Below are 15,848 nucleotides of genomic sequence, written 5' to 3'. Positions count from 1 at the left end.
CCGGGCTGATGTAAAAGGCACCCATGGCCAAACGGATGCCACGATGATGTATAGTGTTGAGATGGCAAAAAACAGCAATGGGCGTGCAGATGCATAAACAAAGCACCCATAGTCAAGTTTCGAACGGACAAGGGACCAGAACAAACGGGGGAGGATGGTTCGATTGGCACCCCCAAAAGTACCATTGAGGACACATAGGACATTGAGGGACTGCGTACAGTGGGCTGTCAGGTAAGAGACATGGGAGGACCAAGAGAGTTTCCTATCAAGCATTAGACCCAGGAATTTTGTAGTGTCAACAAATGGAAGGGCAACAGGCCCAAGATGTAGAGATGGTGGGAGAAACCACCTGCACCACCAGAAATGCATACAGACAGTTTTATCATTGAAAAGCGAAAGCCATTGGCGATGCTCCAGGAGTGAAGATGATCAAGACAGTGCTGAAGACACCACTCAGTGAGACAGGACCGTGGAGAACTGCAATAGATGGCAAAATAACCAACAATTAGGTAGCTTGAAACACCCGGTGGGAGACAGGCCACGATAGGGTTAATTGCGATAGCAAAGAGGATGACACTCAGGATGGAACCCTGAGGCACACAATTTTCCTGAACAAAGGTGTCCGACAAAGCAGAATCCACATGCACCTTAAAAACTTGGTCTTGTAGAAATTCCCAAAGAAAACAAGGCAGGCACCCACGGAAGCCACACGTGTAAAGAGTACGAAGTATACCAGTTCTCCAGTAGGTGTCGTAGGCCTTCTCCAAATCGAAAAACGTGGCCACAGTCTGGGATTTCTGCAGAAAACCATTCATGACATGAGTGGACAAAGTAACGAGATTGTCAACTGCAAAATGCCACGCTAGAAATCCCCACTGTGCATTAATGACTAATTGGCAAGATTCGAGCCACCACACCAGCCGGGCATGAATCATACATTCCATCACCTTGCAAATGCAGCTGGTAAGAGAGATCGGGTGGTAGCTAGAAGAGAGGTTTATGTCCTTACCGAGCTAAGATGTGGGTATGACTGTGGCTTCACGCCAGCGACCAGGAAATGTGCCCTCGGCCTAGATGCGGTTGTATGTGTTAAGCAGAAAGTGCTTGCCCACAAGAGATAAGTGCTGCAACACAGCATCTGGCTCTGGGGTGGAGGACCGGGATGAACTGAGAGCTCCCTCATAGTGAAGGTGGCATTGCAGCACTCATCATTCGGAGAAGAGAAGGGTATCGTCCGAGCCTCCTCCACTCGTTTCCTATGGATGAAGGCAGGGTGACAGTGGGAAGAGCACAAAACTTCTGCAAAATGGTGGCCCAAGGTGTTGGAGATAGCAACACGATCCACGATGACATCAGCACCTACTGTCAGGCCAGAAATGGGGGAATGGATCTTAGTTCCAGAGAGCTGTCGGAGGTTGGCCCACACAACAGAGGAAGGCGTGGAACTAGTGAACGAAATCCAACAAGCACTTCTGCTATCCTGAAGAACTCTACGACACTTTGCATGCATCTGTTTATAATGAATGCAGTTTTCCAGCATAAGGTGGCGGCTAAAAATGCAGAGAGCACGTCTCCATGTACGAATTGCATCGCGGCATGCCTCAGTCCACCAAGGGGACTGGGACGTGACGTGGTAAAGAGGAAGTGTGAGGAATGGAACATTCTGCAGCAGTAAGGATAAGGTTTGTGAGATAGTCCACCTGGTTATCACAGCTGAGGAAATCTTGTTCTGTGAAGGTCACCAGGGAAGTGTAAAGCTGCCAGTCAGTCATAGTAAGCTGCCATTTGGGCATGTAGGGGGATGGAGTAGGAGTCAGCAGACTGACAGCACACGGGGAAATGTCACTCAAGTAGGCATTGGAAAGAATGGACCACTCAAGATGATGAGCAAGCTGGGCAGTGCAAAAGGATAGGTCCAAATGGGAATAGGTGTGTGAGGAGTCAGAAAGAAAAGTGGGTGCACCTGTGTGAAGGCGGAAGCAGTTAAGTTGGTTAAGAATGTTGGCCAAGCGGGCACCTCTTTGGCAGGTCCTGGGAGAACCGCAAAGGGGATGATGCATATTAAAGTTACCGAGTATCAAAAGCAGTGAAGGTAGCTGCCCAATAAGATGATGGAAGTCAGCCCTGGTGACACTGAAGGATGGAGGTACATATATGGCACAGTGGCAGAAAATTCAGGTGGGGGAAGGAAGAGGTGAATGGCAACAGCTTGAAGACGGGTAGTCAGGGAGATGTGTTGACTATGAAGGTCATCCCGTATAAGCAGCGTGACACCCCCATGAGATGGGATGCTGACCTCAGGGGGAAGGTCAAAAAGAAACGGTAAGTAATGTGTAAGTGCAAAGTGGTCTTGAGGGCACAATTTCGTTTCCTGAAGACAAAGTACAAGGGGATGCTGTGATGTTAGAAGCAGCCATAAATCCTCTTTGAGACCGAAGCCCGTGAATGTTCCAATGGAGGACAGTCGTGAGGAGGAAGAGATGTAGGGGCATCAACTCAGTGTCCGCTGAGGGGCAGCCAGTGGAGAGTCGCTACTACAGGCCACAGAAGCAGGAGGATCCTGCTCCACGGCTTTCACACAAGCATCGGTGTGCTTGTGCAGTCGTTCGGTAGAGTCCACCACTGAAAAATGGTTGGTGAAGCGCACCGGCAAGACAGAGGCCGGCCGGGCTCAGCAACCACACGATGACACTGCCGAGCAGGATCTTCGAATTGGTCGAGGGGAAGACTGTTCGTCTTTAATGGACTTCTTCGAGCCCTTCTGCTTAGAGGAACACTTGGGTGTTGTTTGGCTGGATGGACGGAGGAAGTCTTCTCGGGAGTACTCCTTCTGGCCTTTCCTGCCTGCCAGTTGTGTAGTGGGTAGCTTCTCTCCTTGAGGTGAGAGTTAGTCAGAATTTTTTTGCACAGCGGGCAGGGGAGGGTGGTGGGGGAACAGCGATGTTACCTTGACACTGGGTGACTTCACGACCTCAGAGCCAAATCTGAGATCGCACGTCTGCGTAGCCATGCCCTTCTGAGGGGTAAGAAGAACTGAACTAAAGTGCCAGACAGGAGAACACAGGGTTTGCAAATAGCCACTAACTAGCGAGCTACTAGGTTTGGCACTTTGTCCTTTACCCGAATCTCTCGAACAGCCTGCTCATCTAGATACACAGGACAATCCCTGGAGGAGGCAGCATGGCTGCCATTGCATTTGATACAGCGGGGAGGAGGAGGCAGACATTCGTCGTCGTGTGCATCCCTGCAACAGGTTACGCATGGGACCGGTTATCGACAAGACATTCTGGTGTGACTGAACCGATGACAGCACATCGGATTTGGAATGTATGGCCAGACTGTGATGATTTCGTAGCCTACTTTAATCTCGGACAGCAGCACCACCCTATCAAACGTGAGGAAAAGAGTGCGGATGGCCACCCAGGAGGAATCGACCTTTTTCATGAAATGATGAATGGAAATGACACTCTCATCAGAGAGGTAAGATTGTATTTCAGCCTAGGTTAAACCATCAAGCAGCCTGGTGTAAATTCCACCAAGGGAAGAATTCAAAGTTCTACGTGCCTCGACACAAACAGGGCAGCTGTGGAGAAGTGAGGTAGCCAGTAGTTGTTATGGTTGAGCATCAGAAGCCATCTCCAAAAGCAAAGTGCGATTCCGTAATCGAGAGCAGGACTTAACAGGGACAGCATTGGCATAACTACTTCTCACTCAAGTAGCTCCTTTACTGTCAATCATGAGGCTGAAAGTGCCCTGTTACAGTCTCCTCCCCCTTCCCAAAAACAGAACTGGCAGTAACAGACATTGAATGCAAGTCCCCTGCATAGCCATCAGACAAGCTGACTGCTTAGCTACTGAGGGGGATTGTCTGTTATCACAAAAAAACAGAAATGGTTCAAATGGCTCTGAGCACTATGTGACTTAACTTCTGAGGTCATCAGTTACCTAGAACTTAGAGCTAATTAAACCTAACTAACCTAAGGACATCACACACATCCATGCCCCAGGCAAGATTCGAACCTGCAACCGTAGCAGACAAGAATCTATTTACTGCAGACCTAAAGAAGTCTTTTTCTTCTCTCATTCCTACCTGTATTATCGGACCCATACTCTCCTGTAACTCAATATTCTCAATATTCCTTACCCCACTTCAGTGTTCCAGTCACCAATGGTTATTAGGCTTTCATCTTCTCTTACATATGAATTAGATGTTTAGAGCCCTGATATACTCACTCACTCTCTTCAGCCACTGCTTGTGATGACACGTATCATGAACTTCTAATTACTTAATTCACTCATTCTCACACCATGTTCTGTAAGTATCATTAGGAAGAAGAGCATTAAGATATAGGGAATAAGTCAGCAGGCGGAGGCAGCCACTGCAGGTCAAAGTATATTAATAATTAATAGGACTAGTGCAAATCTGTTCACAAAGATTATCATGGGAATTGACTCTAGATTACTTTATCTCTGTGTTTCAATATTAGATGAAAAAATGCAAAATTTACATTCATGGACAAAAGGTACCCCAAATTCCTAAATAAGAAGAAATAACCAAGAAAATTTTTCTGTCAATATTCGATGCAGCATTGTTGTTATATACCCAGTGAAACTGTGTATGCACACAGGCATTCACAGGAGTCATCCAGAAAGCCTTGCAGCAAATATGTTGCCAAAGTGTATTGACAATGGCTTGTCTCCATTTAGCAATATATGTGCATCACAGCACAACTAACTACCATGACTGGCTGGTACCAGGGCCTGCTCTAGGACTGGGCAAACTGAACATTTGTCCAGGGTTCAAAAATTTAAGGGTACCATATTGACTGTAACTATGAAAAAAATTTTGCTGTTTTAAATACTCCAGAATAGAAAAATATTGGTGCATGCAAGCATAAAATATAATTTGTAGTCATGTGAGTGGTTTACATCATGTCAGCTTTCTGCACTTTCATTATTATGTTGGCAGCTCTGGCGCAGACTGCACACGCTTGGATATTGAGCTCATGAAGATAAGTAGTTAACTCTATAATAACTGTCAATTAATTTAATATTACATCGTAAGGACATTAATTAGAGTCTGTTTCATTTTATTTATTGAAGGTTTCACTCATTTCAAAGTATTTCTCAGGGAAAAAAAACATAACCTAAGGACCGGCTTCCGCGTACTTCCAACATAAGTTTACATACAAATTTAAGACATTTGCTTAAGTATAATATTTATTGAGGAATTTGTGTTGTCTTCATTACACATGTATTTAGTAGTGCCATATCTACTTGGGAAATTAAAGGTTCTATCTTTTGTTTCATTTCAAAACGTGTAAAGTGCATATCGTGCCTACACGATCTTATATACAAGTTTTGATTTTTAACAGTTAGTTCAAGTGCATTACATTATTATATTAATAGTATACATGTTTATTCATGTTCCACGTAACTTCAGTGACTCTTGAGATCTGCAGTTAATAGAATATTACTGTAATTGCCTAGATAAATTTTGTTAAAATATTGTAAACAACTTTGAGTGAGAAGTGTTTGAGCTGATGTAGGAAAGTTAGTTCTGGGGTTCTGTGCAGCTGTTGTGACAGATCGTTATATTGGGGGGAATGTTGTGGCATGGGAACTGGGGACGTAAATGGGTCGCTCCCATGGTATTGAGAGTATGTTCAAGGAATAGGAAGGCAGCTGAACAGGGAGAGAAGATTAGAGCCCTTAACGTTGAACTGGATCATGCTAGGGAGGAACTGATGCGGTTAAGGGGGAAGAAGGGTGAAGACAGATGGGAAGTGGTAGCAAAGAACAGGGACCACAGAAAGAGAACAGTGTCTGACAGTTTCATCATTGGCCTAAACAACAGATTTTCCTTGCTACCTCAGTCATCTAAGGAAGTGGCTCAAGCAGGTGGAAGTGTAGTCAGCACCCAGCAGACTTTCACTAGGAAACCAACTGTTTGAAAAAAAGTAGAAAGTAGGAGGAAAGTTCCGTTGTTAGGTAGCAGCCATGGAAGAGATGTGGGCCAGATCTTGTAGGAAAAATTAGGTGACAGGTACCAGGTCACAAGTATTTTCAAGCTTAGAGCATGTCTTAGTCAACTGATAGAGGATCGTTTTGCAAGGGTTTTACACAGCAGGATCATGTGGTAGTGGGTGGAGTGGGAAACAGTATTGATAGGGTTAGGGCTCCAATATTGAGTGTGACCCAGTAAAAATAGATCTGCGATGGACCGTACAAATGTTGGCTTGTTTCCTGCTTTCATGCAGTATGATTGGCCCCAATTGAACAGTTCTGTCAGGAGGGTCAATATGGACCTAGATCAGCTGCTTCAGGTGGCTACTTTGTCAGGCAAATGTTTGGTTCCTATTGATGATATTGGTAGGTGGGACTTCACAAGATATGACCTGCATCTCAATAGGAAAGAGTGAGTTGATAGCAAAATCTTTAAGGGGGCACTGAAACTCATGGGAGTACTTCCTTTTTAGGCTAAGATCAGTGTCCAAACAGCCAACATTGATTGAAGTTAAGCTTAATGAAAAGCTCTGACAGGCAGGTACTAGAGATGTTAAAATAACACAAAATTCACATAACAGTACAGTGAAAAATAATGTTAGTATGTCATAAGATTCTCATAAAATCACAGTGAAAAATAATGGTAGTATATTGCATCAGAATATCAGGGAATTAAATAATAAAGTAAATGAGCTTCTTGTTTGTTTAGGAGATTTAGAAACTGAGGATGGAATAGATATACTATGCCTCTGTGAACATCATATAGACACAGGTATGGAATGGTAAATGTAGGTGAATATAAGCTTCCAGCAAATGTAACTAGACACACTATAGAGAAAGGAGGAGTTGCCATATATGTTAAAATCTGTCATGGTGTGAAAAATTTGGAAACCAAAAAATTTTGTGTAGAGCAACATAAAGAAGTATGTACACGTGAGCTTAAACTAAATAATGGTATTTTTATAATTGTATCCTTGTATAGGTCTCCATTGTGAAATTTTCAACTATTTTTGAAAACTGAGATTCTTTGTTGTGCTATCTGTCAGACAGAGGGAAGCAAATTATTGCTTGAGGGCATTTCAATGTAGATTTCCTCCTGGCAGAGTTCAACAGAAAGCTTGACATTGAAGTATTGCTTGGTTCTTTCAATTTGATGTCAGTTATTGATTTTCCTACTCGTGTGGTACAGGAAAGCAGCACACTGTTAGATAATGTTTTTATAGACCAAGATAAATTTATTCAAATAAAAACTTTTCCTGTCAAAGAATGGTCTGTCTGATCACGATACACAACTAGTTACAGTACATGACATAGCTTCCTACAGTAATGCAAAACAGTCCTCCAAAATAGTGCGTTCAATTAATGATTTAACAACTGAAAATTTTAGGTATAGCTTGCAACAGTTAAACTGGAATCAGTGTAGAGAGAACTTGATACTAATTTAAAATTTAACCTATTTCATGGTACCTTTGTGAGTATATTTGGAAACAGTTTCCCTAAGAAAAAAGTGACATGTAATTGTAAGAAACCATCTAAAAAGCCATGGCTTACCAAAAGGATAAAAATATCTCATAAACAGAAAAGGGAATAACAGTGGAGTGCATAGCTACAACATTGTTCTGGGTTAAATCTGACTTTGGCACAGAAAAGGATGAATTATGCTTCCATAAAAATCCCTGGTCATTTAGCCTGACAGATAACCAACCAACATTTAAAATCAAATTAAAAGAATTTCTGAATGACAACTCCTAACCAACAGATGAAGTTTTAGATATGAAATAGTAACTGTAAGAAACAAAAAAAATTATTAATAATAATATTTCGGGTTGGAGACCAGTCCTGCAAGAGAGTGCAAGAATTCAAATACCTAGGGTCACTTTTCACTGAGAACTCATCATGTGAAGCACAGATCCAGAATACAAGCAGAAAACTGATCTTACCACAGCCTAGCACAACTGCTTGGGTCCAGATATCTCTCCAGACAGTTCAAGATTCGACTGTACAAAACCCTGATCCAGCCTGTTGTTCTATATGGCTGTGAGACATGGTGTACCCAGAAACAGGACTTCCATAAGCTCCTTGTTTTTGAGAGAAAAGTGCTTTGGAGGATCTTCGGTCCAGTTCTGGATGCAAATACAGGGGAATGGAGGATCAGATATAACCAAGAGCTTGAGGAACTATACCACCAGCCCAACATAGCAGAAACTGTCAAAGCCAAACAAATGCAGTGTGCCGGCCATGTGGCCCGGATGAAGGATCACAGATGGCCTTGGAAGCTCTTGGATTTTGCACCTACAGGAAAGAGACCGCCAGGGAGACCCAAGAAGCATTAGAGGGATGGACTCCATGAAGATTTAAACCAACTGTCAATAGATGTGAACGGGTGGCGGATAGCAGCACTGGACAGAATACAGTGGAGGAGGAAACTTGTAGATGCGTGCAGTCCACTGAACCTGATCATGTAGTAGTAGTAGTAGTAGTAGTAGTAGTAGTAGTATTTTGTGTAAAGAAAACTTATGTTAAAGTGACACATTCCACATCATTATGAAACGTTGTATTCATGATCTACAGAACAAGTATTAATGTATGTATGTACATGTCTTCCTGCATTAGCACGTGACGGGCTTCCTTGGAGCACGAGTTCTTTTTACACTTGCCTGATTTTCTTAAATGTAAGTACATTTGTAATTAAGACTTTTTTTTTACAGATATTACTTTATTGTATGTTGATTATTGATTTGAAACAATGAACATGTTTTTAAATAAAATAAATATTTATTTTATATAAAAAGAAAATATTATATCAAATTTAAATGTATTCTACAGACACTATTATTCATATTTTTATTTTATGAAAATAATGTTTTGAATCAATACTATATTTATATAACTGAACTGAATGAAACCTCAAAAACAAGAATTGTAAAACTGCCTTTCATGACTATGATTTGCTGAAATATTTGTTAGTATAAAATACATATATGATAATACTAGATTTTATTTTTGCAGGATATGAAAAATATTATGTGTGGGCATAAATATTTTTCATGTTGACTGGCAGAATACAATTCCGAGTTTATGTTAATTACAGTTTTAAAGCTAAAAATAGCTTTAACAAGGACAAATCTTTACTTTTTAAATATTTTTTATAGTTTATGTTGTTTAATTTTCCAGAACATCTAGCAGTCAAAGAAAATTGTTTGGTTTCTAGCACAAAAAAAAGAAGGCTGGAAAAGACAGCTGAAAGGCAAAACAAGCTGATACATTAAAAATTATATCCAGAGTTATACAAACACAAATGACAACTTTGAGAGTTCAACGTCAAATATAGTTATAAAAGAAAACATGGAATCATCAAAGGATAATAATGACAAACAAATGTGCGAAATTTCTAAATCAATTGGAACTAATGACACTTTGACTATCACCACCAGATGAAAGTACTGAAAAAACGGACACCAATGTGACACCCACAGAAAATGTTCTATAAACTTTGAGAACAGATCTGGCATTGTGGACAAGAATTTTGTGACATGCTGAAATACGTTTTTTTAGTAACACAAGATCCACTTAAACCATTATATAATTACAAATTTGCTTCCAACAACAATGGTCAAGCGATGGAGAGCAAGTTTTAAGAGAAGGCTAGGGTACTCTCTTTTTCAAAACTGCATTTACTGTTCCTGTTGCAAAATTTTCAGCTGAGTGGTTAGTTCTCTTTCAAAGGACGGTTTTAAAAGTTGGAACCACCTTGATGAAACTTTAAAAAAACACAAAATTTTCAAAAATCTTATTCAGCCCCAAAAACCATGGCTAGAAATGAACCAAAGGTTAAAGTGTTTAAAACTATAGATGCAGCTACTCAAAGAATTATTAATGCTGAAACAAATCATTGGAACGAGGTGCTTCTGAGAATCATAGCAATTACTAAAATGTTTGGTAAAAGCAGTCTGGCTTCTCAGGGTGCAAGCAAGAAAGTATTCGAGTATAAAAATAGTAATTTCTTACAAATAGTTGAAAAATGTTTTAGGGACGATCAAAAAGTTTTCACGCAATTGTGTTGCTGCAGCGTATATGCAATGTAGTGCAACTCCAATGTGGGTACATGAGCATCAAACATGTCTTTCAAACATGCATGTTGTAAATGTGAGCTATGGTGATGTTATTAGCAAATGCGTCCAGACAGGACAATTGTGCTGTTATTTTTTTCTTAGCTGCTGAAAGATGAACACTGGTAGACATCCAATGGAGAATAAAGAATGTGTATGGGGCAGCATGCCAGTCAGAAACCATTGTTTTGGAGTGGTGCATGACAAGGGGTGCTGCTGCTTCATGATAAAGCATGTCCCCATACTGCAAACATCGTACTGCAGGAGTTATACCAACTCAAATGGAAGACTGTTGTGCACCCAGCCTAAAGTCCTGATATGTCCCCATGCAATTATCATACCTTTGCTCCCTTAAAAAAGGCTCTGAAGTGTCAATGATTTCTGTCAGTCAAGGATGTGCAGCAGGTAATTACATAATTCTTCATGTAGCAGAATGTGGTATTTTACCAAATGGATATCTTCAGCCTTTTACATTGGTCGGGTACATTGCCTCAGTGTTCACGGAAGTTTTGCCTTATTAACATAATGATTCTGGACTATAGTGCCTTCAAACAGAAACTTTTTGAGTGCGTTTTATACAAAACAAGGTATCAGATTGACTGCATCAAAGTGTAAAGTAACAATTATTGATGAAATTAAAAAAACAAAACATTTTTCCATAATTTTAGACTGTACTCCTGACAGTAATAAGGTAGAGCAGGTGACCCTTGGAATCAGATATGTTTCCGTCAATAAATTTGACACTGGCATTGAAATTAAAATTAATGGGAGCTTTTTAGGCTTCTTACTGGTTAGAAGGTCAACAGCAAAATAAAGGTCTGATATTACAATAGTAATACTTGATGACTTGTGTTTGCATTTGCTGAATATCAGAAGGCAGTAATACAACAATGGGTTGTGCTAAAGCAAAAGTGCAATCCAGAATCAAACAATGTAATTCACGAGCATTCTATGTTTTGTGCAGTACCCACTCTCTAAATCTTGTTGTTAATGGTACGGCAAAAGCATCCTTGGAAGTAGTAATTTCTTCAACATTGTCCATTAAAAAAAAAAAAAATGTGTTTTGGCATCTACTTTGCAATGGGCAGTGCTTTTAAAATGTGCTCAAAATTTAACTTTGAAAAGCATTGATTGATACTAGATGGGAGAGTAGCACAGAGATATTTCAATTGGGAGATGTATGTGACACCTTGCTAAACATTTACAGAGACTGAGAAGTTGCTTATTTAACAAGAGAGATTGACTTGTATTAAGAAATTTAAACTTGTGTGTTCATCAGTTATTTTGCATGAAACACTGAATTCCATTACCCCAATAAGCAATTTGATGCAAACAAAAGATTTTGATCTAGACTCTGCACTTGATCTTTTACAAATCTGGAAAACATTTCTTATCAATCTTTGGTCGGATTTGTCCTTCTGAAGCAAAACAAGTGCTGTATCACTGTAACAGTTACAGAGGCGAGTGAGAGTGCTGGGGCATACGCCATTTCATCACTACCATTGCCAAGCCACCATACACAAAATATACAAACGTAAGAAAAAAGTGTCACTAAATAATAAAACTAAAAAGCTAAAAATTGGTCATAAAATGCAAAAGTGTGTCACAATTGAAATTTACAAGACTCAACTTGATCAGAGCAATATTTTGGTCAATTATTATGAAAACTTGAACGTGTTTAATATTAGACTATGAAAGATAAAAATTTGTATGTGATCTCAGTACACGTACAAACATCATGTGTGTAACACCAGTCAGCTACCTCTATTAGTTTTCAAGTTATTTACTAAAAAAAATTGCTTATCTACTATTAATTTACTATTGCTGTAAGAATGTTGTTAATGATATCAATAACACTAACAAGAGGCAAAAGGAGTTTCTCTAAGTTAAAATCAATTAAGAACGTTTTACATTCAACTACTACACAAAATTGTCTTAATGGTTTGGCCATTTTGGCAACTGAGAATGATTTTGTTGATCAAGTAAACTGAAAATAAAGAGAAAAGTTTTTTTTGTTGTAATTTTGGTAAAGCCAATGTTACCTTCTTTTAGTTTCAAAATAATGGTATTTAAAAATGTAAAAAAATTATATGGTTATCAGTTTGTGGTTAGGTACATATATTTCTTAATTTCCACTGTTTTTTACTGCTTCATAATAAATGTTGTTTTATTTTATACATTTCTTTCCAAATATATTCTTTTACTAAAATTAAAACAAAAGATTTGATTTTTACAGGAAATTTTTAAAAAAATATTACTTTCAAACAATGGAAACTTTATGTTGGTATATCAACAACATTAGGAAAAGTTGCAGACAGGCACAATAAAAAGCCTGTTACATAATGTAGCTTTTGGCCAAAGCCTTTTTCAGCAAAGAAAGCACACAAGCAAGCACACCTCATGCACACAACCACCACCACCACCACCACCACCACCTCTGACCAGAATGTGCCTGTCATGTGAATAGCAATCTGGAGTGGGTCATGTGTTCATGAGGTGTGCTTGCTTGTGCGAATGTGCGTGTTTTCTTTGCTGAAGAAGGCTTCTATTCTACTGAATATCTTTGGCTTCCCTCAGACAACCATGCCTCCATCCTTGCTACCTTCCCTGTTTTCCTTTCCCTGATGCTTCATAACCTGGGTTGTGAGTAACTAAATCCACTTTCCCTTCTTCCCTTTCTTTCCCCTCTCTCCTCCCTGATGAAGGAACATTTATTCCGAAAGCTAGGAACTTAAATTTTCGGTTGTTTTTTGTGTTTCTATCGGCTGTACTGAGCTGAGGTAAGTACTGGCCAGCCCCTCTATCTCTTTGTTAGTAATTGTTTCACATCTTTATATGAGATTTTCCATTAATTAGTTAGATCAACTGTAATCTTTTTTGTATGTCTGTACAACAAAACCATATCACACAAGAATGTAACTAAATAATCATAAAGCACACAGTTATTGTCCAAAGCTCAGAACAAAAAGAAGTGAGAATTATTGAGTGTCTCTGAAGTATCCAGCATTCTGGACCACAGCAAGACTGCGAGTGGCACAACAATGCAATACCTAAGGCGCTGTCATATCTTGCATGCCGTTGCTACTGCTGGAAGATTACAATATCTTTGCCACAGATGCACTTTCATACATAAAATTTTGAAAATTTAGAAAACATAGCAATGATTTGTAGTTTTTAGCCTTTCCTAAATGTGGAGATTTGAATTAGGAATGTTGTACACACTTCTATGACACACAAATATTAACTCCAACACATTCTTACTAAGTACGCCATTTCACTGTCAGAATATCTGGTACATATTAAGAGTTATATATAGCTTCCTCTATCCATTTGGGATTTCTATATTCTATGAAGACAAATCAAGAAATGCAGAAATGGGAATCCACTAGGTTCTTCAATGAACAACTTTCAATATCATGTCACACATTTTCAATTTATAAATCATGTCCTCCAAACATCACCTATAGTTTCTGGGCAGTTTAGTTTTCCAAATAATAACAAAGCTGTTATGAATGGTGGGGTAACATAGTGTTAAATGTAAATTAAACAGAAATCTGAGTACTGGGACAAATTTCTGTTAACATTTCTTTTTTTGTTGCCTCTCCAGATTTCAAATTACACTTAAGTAAATCATATTCTGTTACTTTTTGTTATAAAATTTATCAGTTAGGTCTTATATTATTCTTCTACACAATGTTTCACTCTACGTATATTTCAACACTATCTTGAATAAGAAAGATAAAATTAATTTTGATTTCTTGATAATGATATAAAAAAGCTAAAATGACAAATCTCATTCATGCAATAAGCTTATAGAAAATATGTTAATAAAGCCACGAAACCACACTAGACACGAATGAACGTAACACCAAATACAAAAAAATATTAACATCACAATAGTACTCCAAAGATAAACAAAGAATAGTGCTAGATATGTGAAATATTTGTAAGATTATGCCACATAACAACACATAAGAAACTCACAGTTCACTGTTAAACAGTTGCAACATGCAAAATATATGAAGCATTTGATGAAAAATTGCACACAAAAGCATATTTCTGCATTTATTTAAATAGTCAAATATTTGCAACACATAAATTTGAGTTAACGTATCATGTTAATTTGCCTTTGGAGCTTTGCCACATAAGCCTGTGCTCTGTTATTTTCCTTGCTTTTATCATCTGAGACTGTTACCTTCCCTTTTGGTAAATGTGAGACATGATAAAGTGAGCGGTGACCAACAGATGCCACTGCTCTCATCAGTACACACTTCTTCTGGTATCTGTGAAAGTAATTTGTAAACTCTAAGCACAGAACAGTTTCTTCTGTAACAACAATTGTCCAGAAATACTATCATCTGAGGCAACTGACTACCAAAAAATCTACAGAAAGAGGAGGAAAGACTGTCCTTACTTTCATAAAAACAAAAAATAAATGAAGTATGATACAGTCTTGAAACAAGGTATTGTTTCCAATACACTACATTTTCTTGGAAATAAATATAGTTAAAACAAATACACTAATATCTCTTTCTTATCACCATTGGGTGTTAGCTTAACAGGTAGCAAAAACAAATAGTACATTTAGCACAATTTCTGATAGATATAGGGTTTTTTGCCAGGCATACAGACAACATGCCTATGTCATGCATTGACTCATGCTGTGGCATATAATTTTACTAGACTGCCTTGATCTAACAATCAGTGTGTAATCATGGAAGATACTTTTTTACTTGTGAAGTATTAATAATAATAATTGTTGTTCCCCAGTAATGTCGGAGGTTCCCCTGATATGATTCAAATACGGTATGTTTTGAGTGTGCTGCTCAGGATGAGTATTCCTTTCTGCACAATGTTTTGACAACTGACTTACTCATCCCCATAAAGTGCCGACTTTCAATGTGCTCACTGTATGGACTTCAACCAGACTCTCATCATCCCAAGCAGAGACCAGACACTAAACATATCTGAGAGCACCACTCATGAGACCTGATGAAGATGACGACACCAGCTATTGAAATACTGTGTAGACACATTGAATCATCACCAAGAAATATATTTTCTAACAATTAATTTCATGGTCATTTATATGATTAGCAACTGTAATATTACTGTCTGTAGTCATTTTCAGTTAGAAAGAATTATGTGAACTTCATATCCAGAAACCAAACATTTTAACAGCACACAAAAATCAGTATCTGCATTCAAAATCTGATCTTTTGCCACTGACATTAGAAGTCTGAGACATGTATTTTTAAAATCTGATCATATTTCCTTAGAAACAAAACATTTGATGACCCAAATAGACTACAATAGATTATCAATGTATGGAAATACTGGATTGTTGCTGTCAAATATATCCAAATAATTATGTCACAATAGCACAAATATCCTGTCTTGTGGGTAATGGGAAAAGTTTAAGGACAATAAAGCAATTAGGAGTAAATTAAAATACAGTTTACGTCTAGTAGTAAGACAGATTTTTCTTTGTGTAGTGTTTTCACCATAAAAAAAGTTACTGAGTAAAAAAATAATGAATTTGATGGAACTTTAGCATTATAAGTATTCTATTATCAAAGGGTACTTAATATTATTGCTCCAACATACTCAGGCTATTAACAATCTTTAATGCAGGTTGAGGTATCAATGGATGAATTATTCTACATGTACTATTTATTTATTTATTATGATTATGCAAGTTTCTCCTTTTTTACCACATCAAGTATTTTCACA

At 38.5% G+C, this 15,848-nt stretch overlaps 1 protein-coding gene across 14 annotated transcripts in view; it reads right to left on the bottom strand.

The window, feature by feature from the left end:
- LOC126272091 (voltage-dependent L-type calcium channel subunit beta-1) overlaps positions 1 to 15,848 on the bottom strand; it is a 2,208,268-nt gene that overhangs the window by 20,982 nt on the left and 2,171,438 nt on the right. The window lies entirely within an intron of this gene.

This window comes from Schistocerca gregaria, chromosome 5 (genome assembly GCF_023897955.1).
Source record: "Schistocerca gregaria isolate iqSchGreg1 chromosome 5, iqSchGreg1.2, whole genome shotgun sequence".
NCBI classification, from domain to species: domain Eukaryota; kingdom Metazoa; phylum Arthropoda; class Insecta; order Orthoptera; family Acrididae; genus Schistocerca; species Schistocerca gregaria.
Note: the sequence above shows the minus strand (reverse complement) of the source record. Positions and strands in the feature narration are given on the sequence as shown.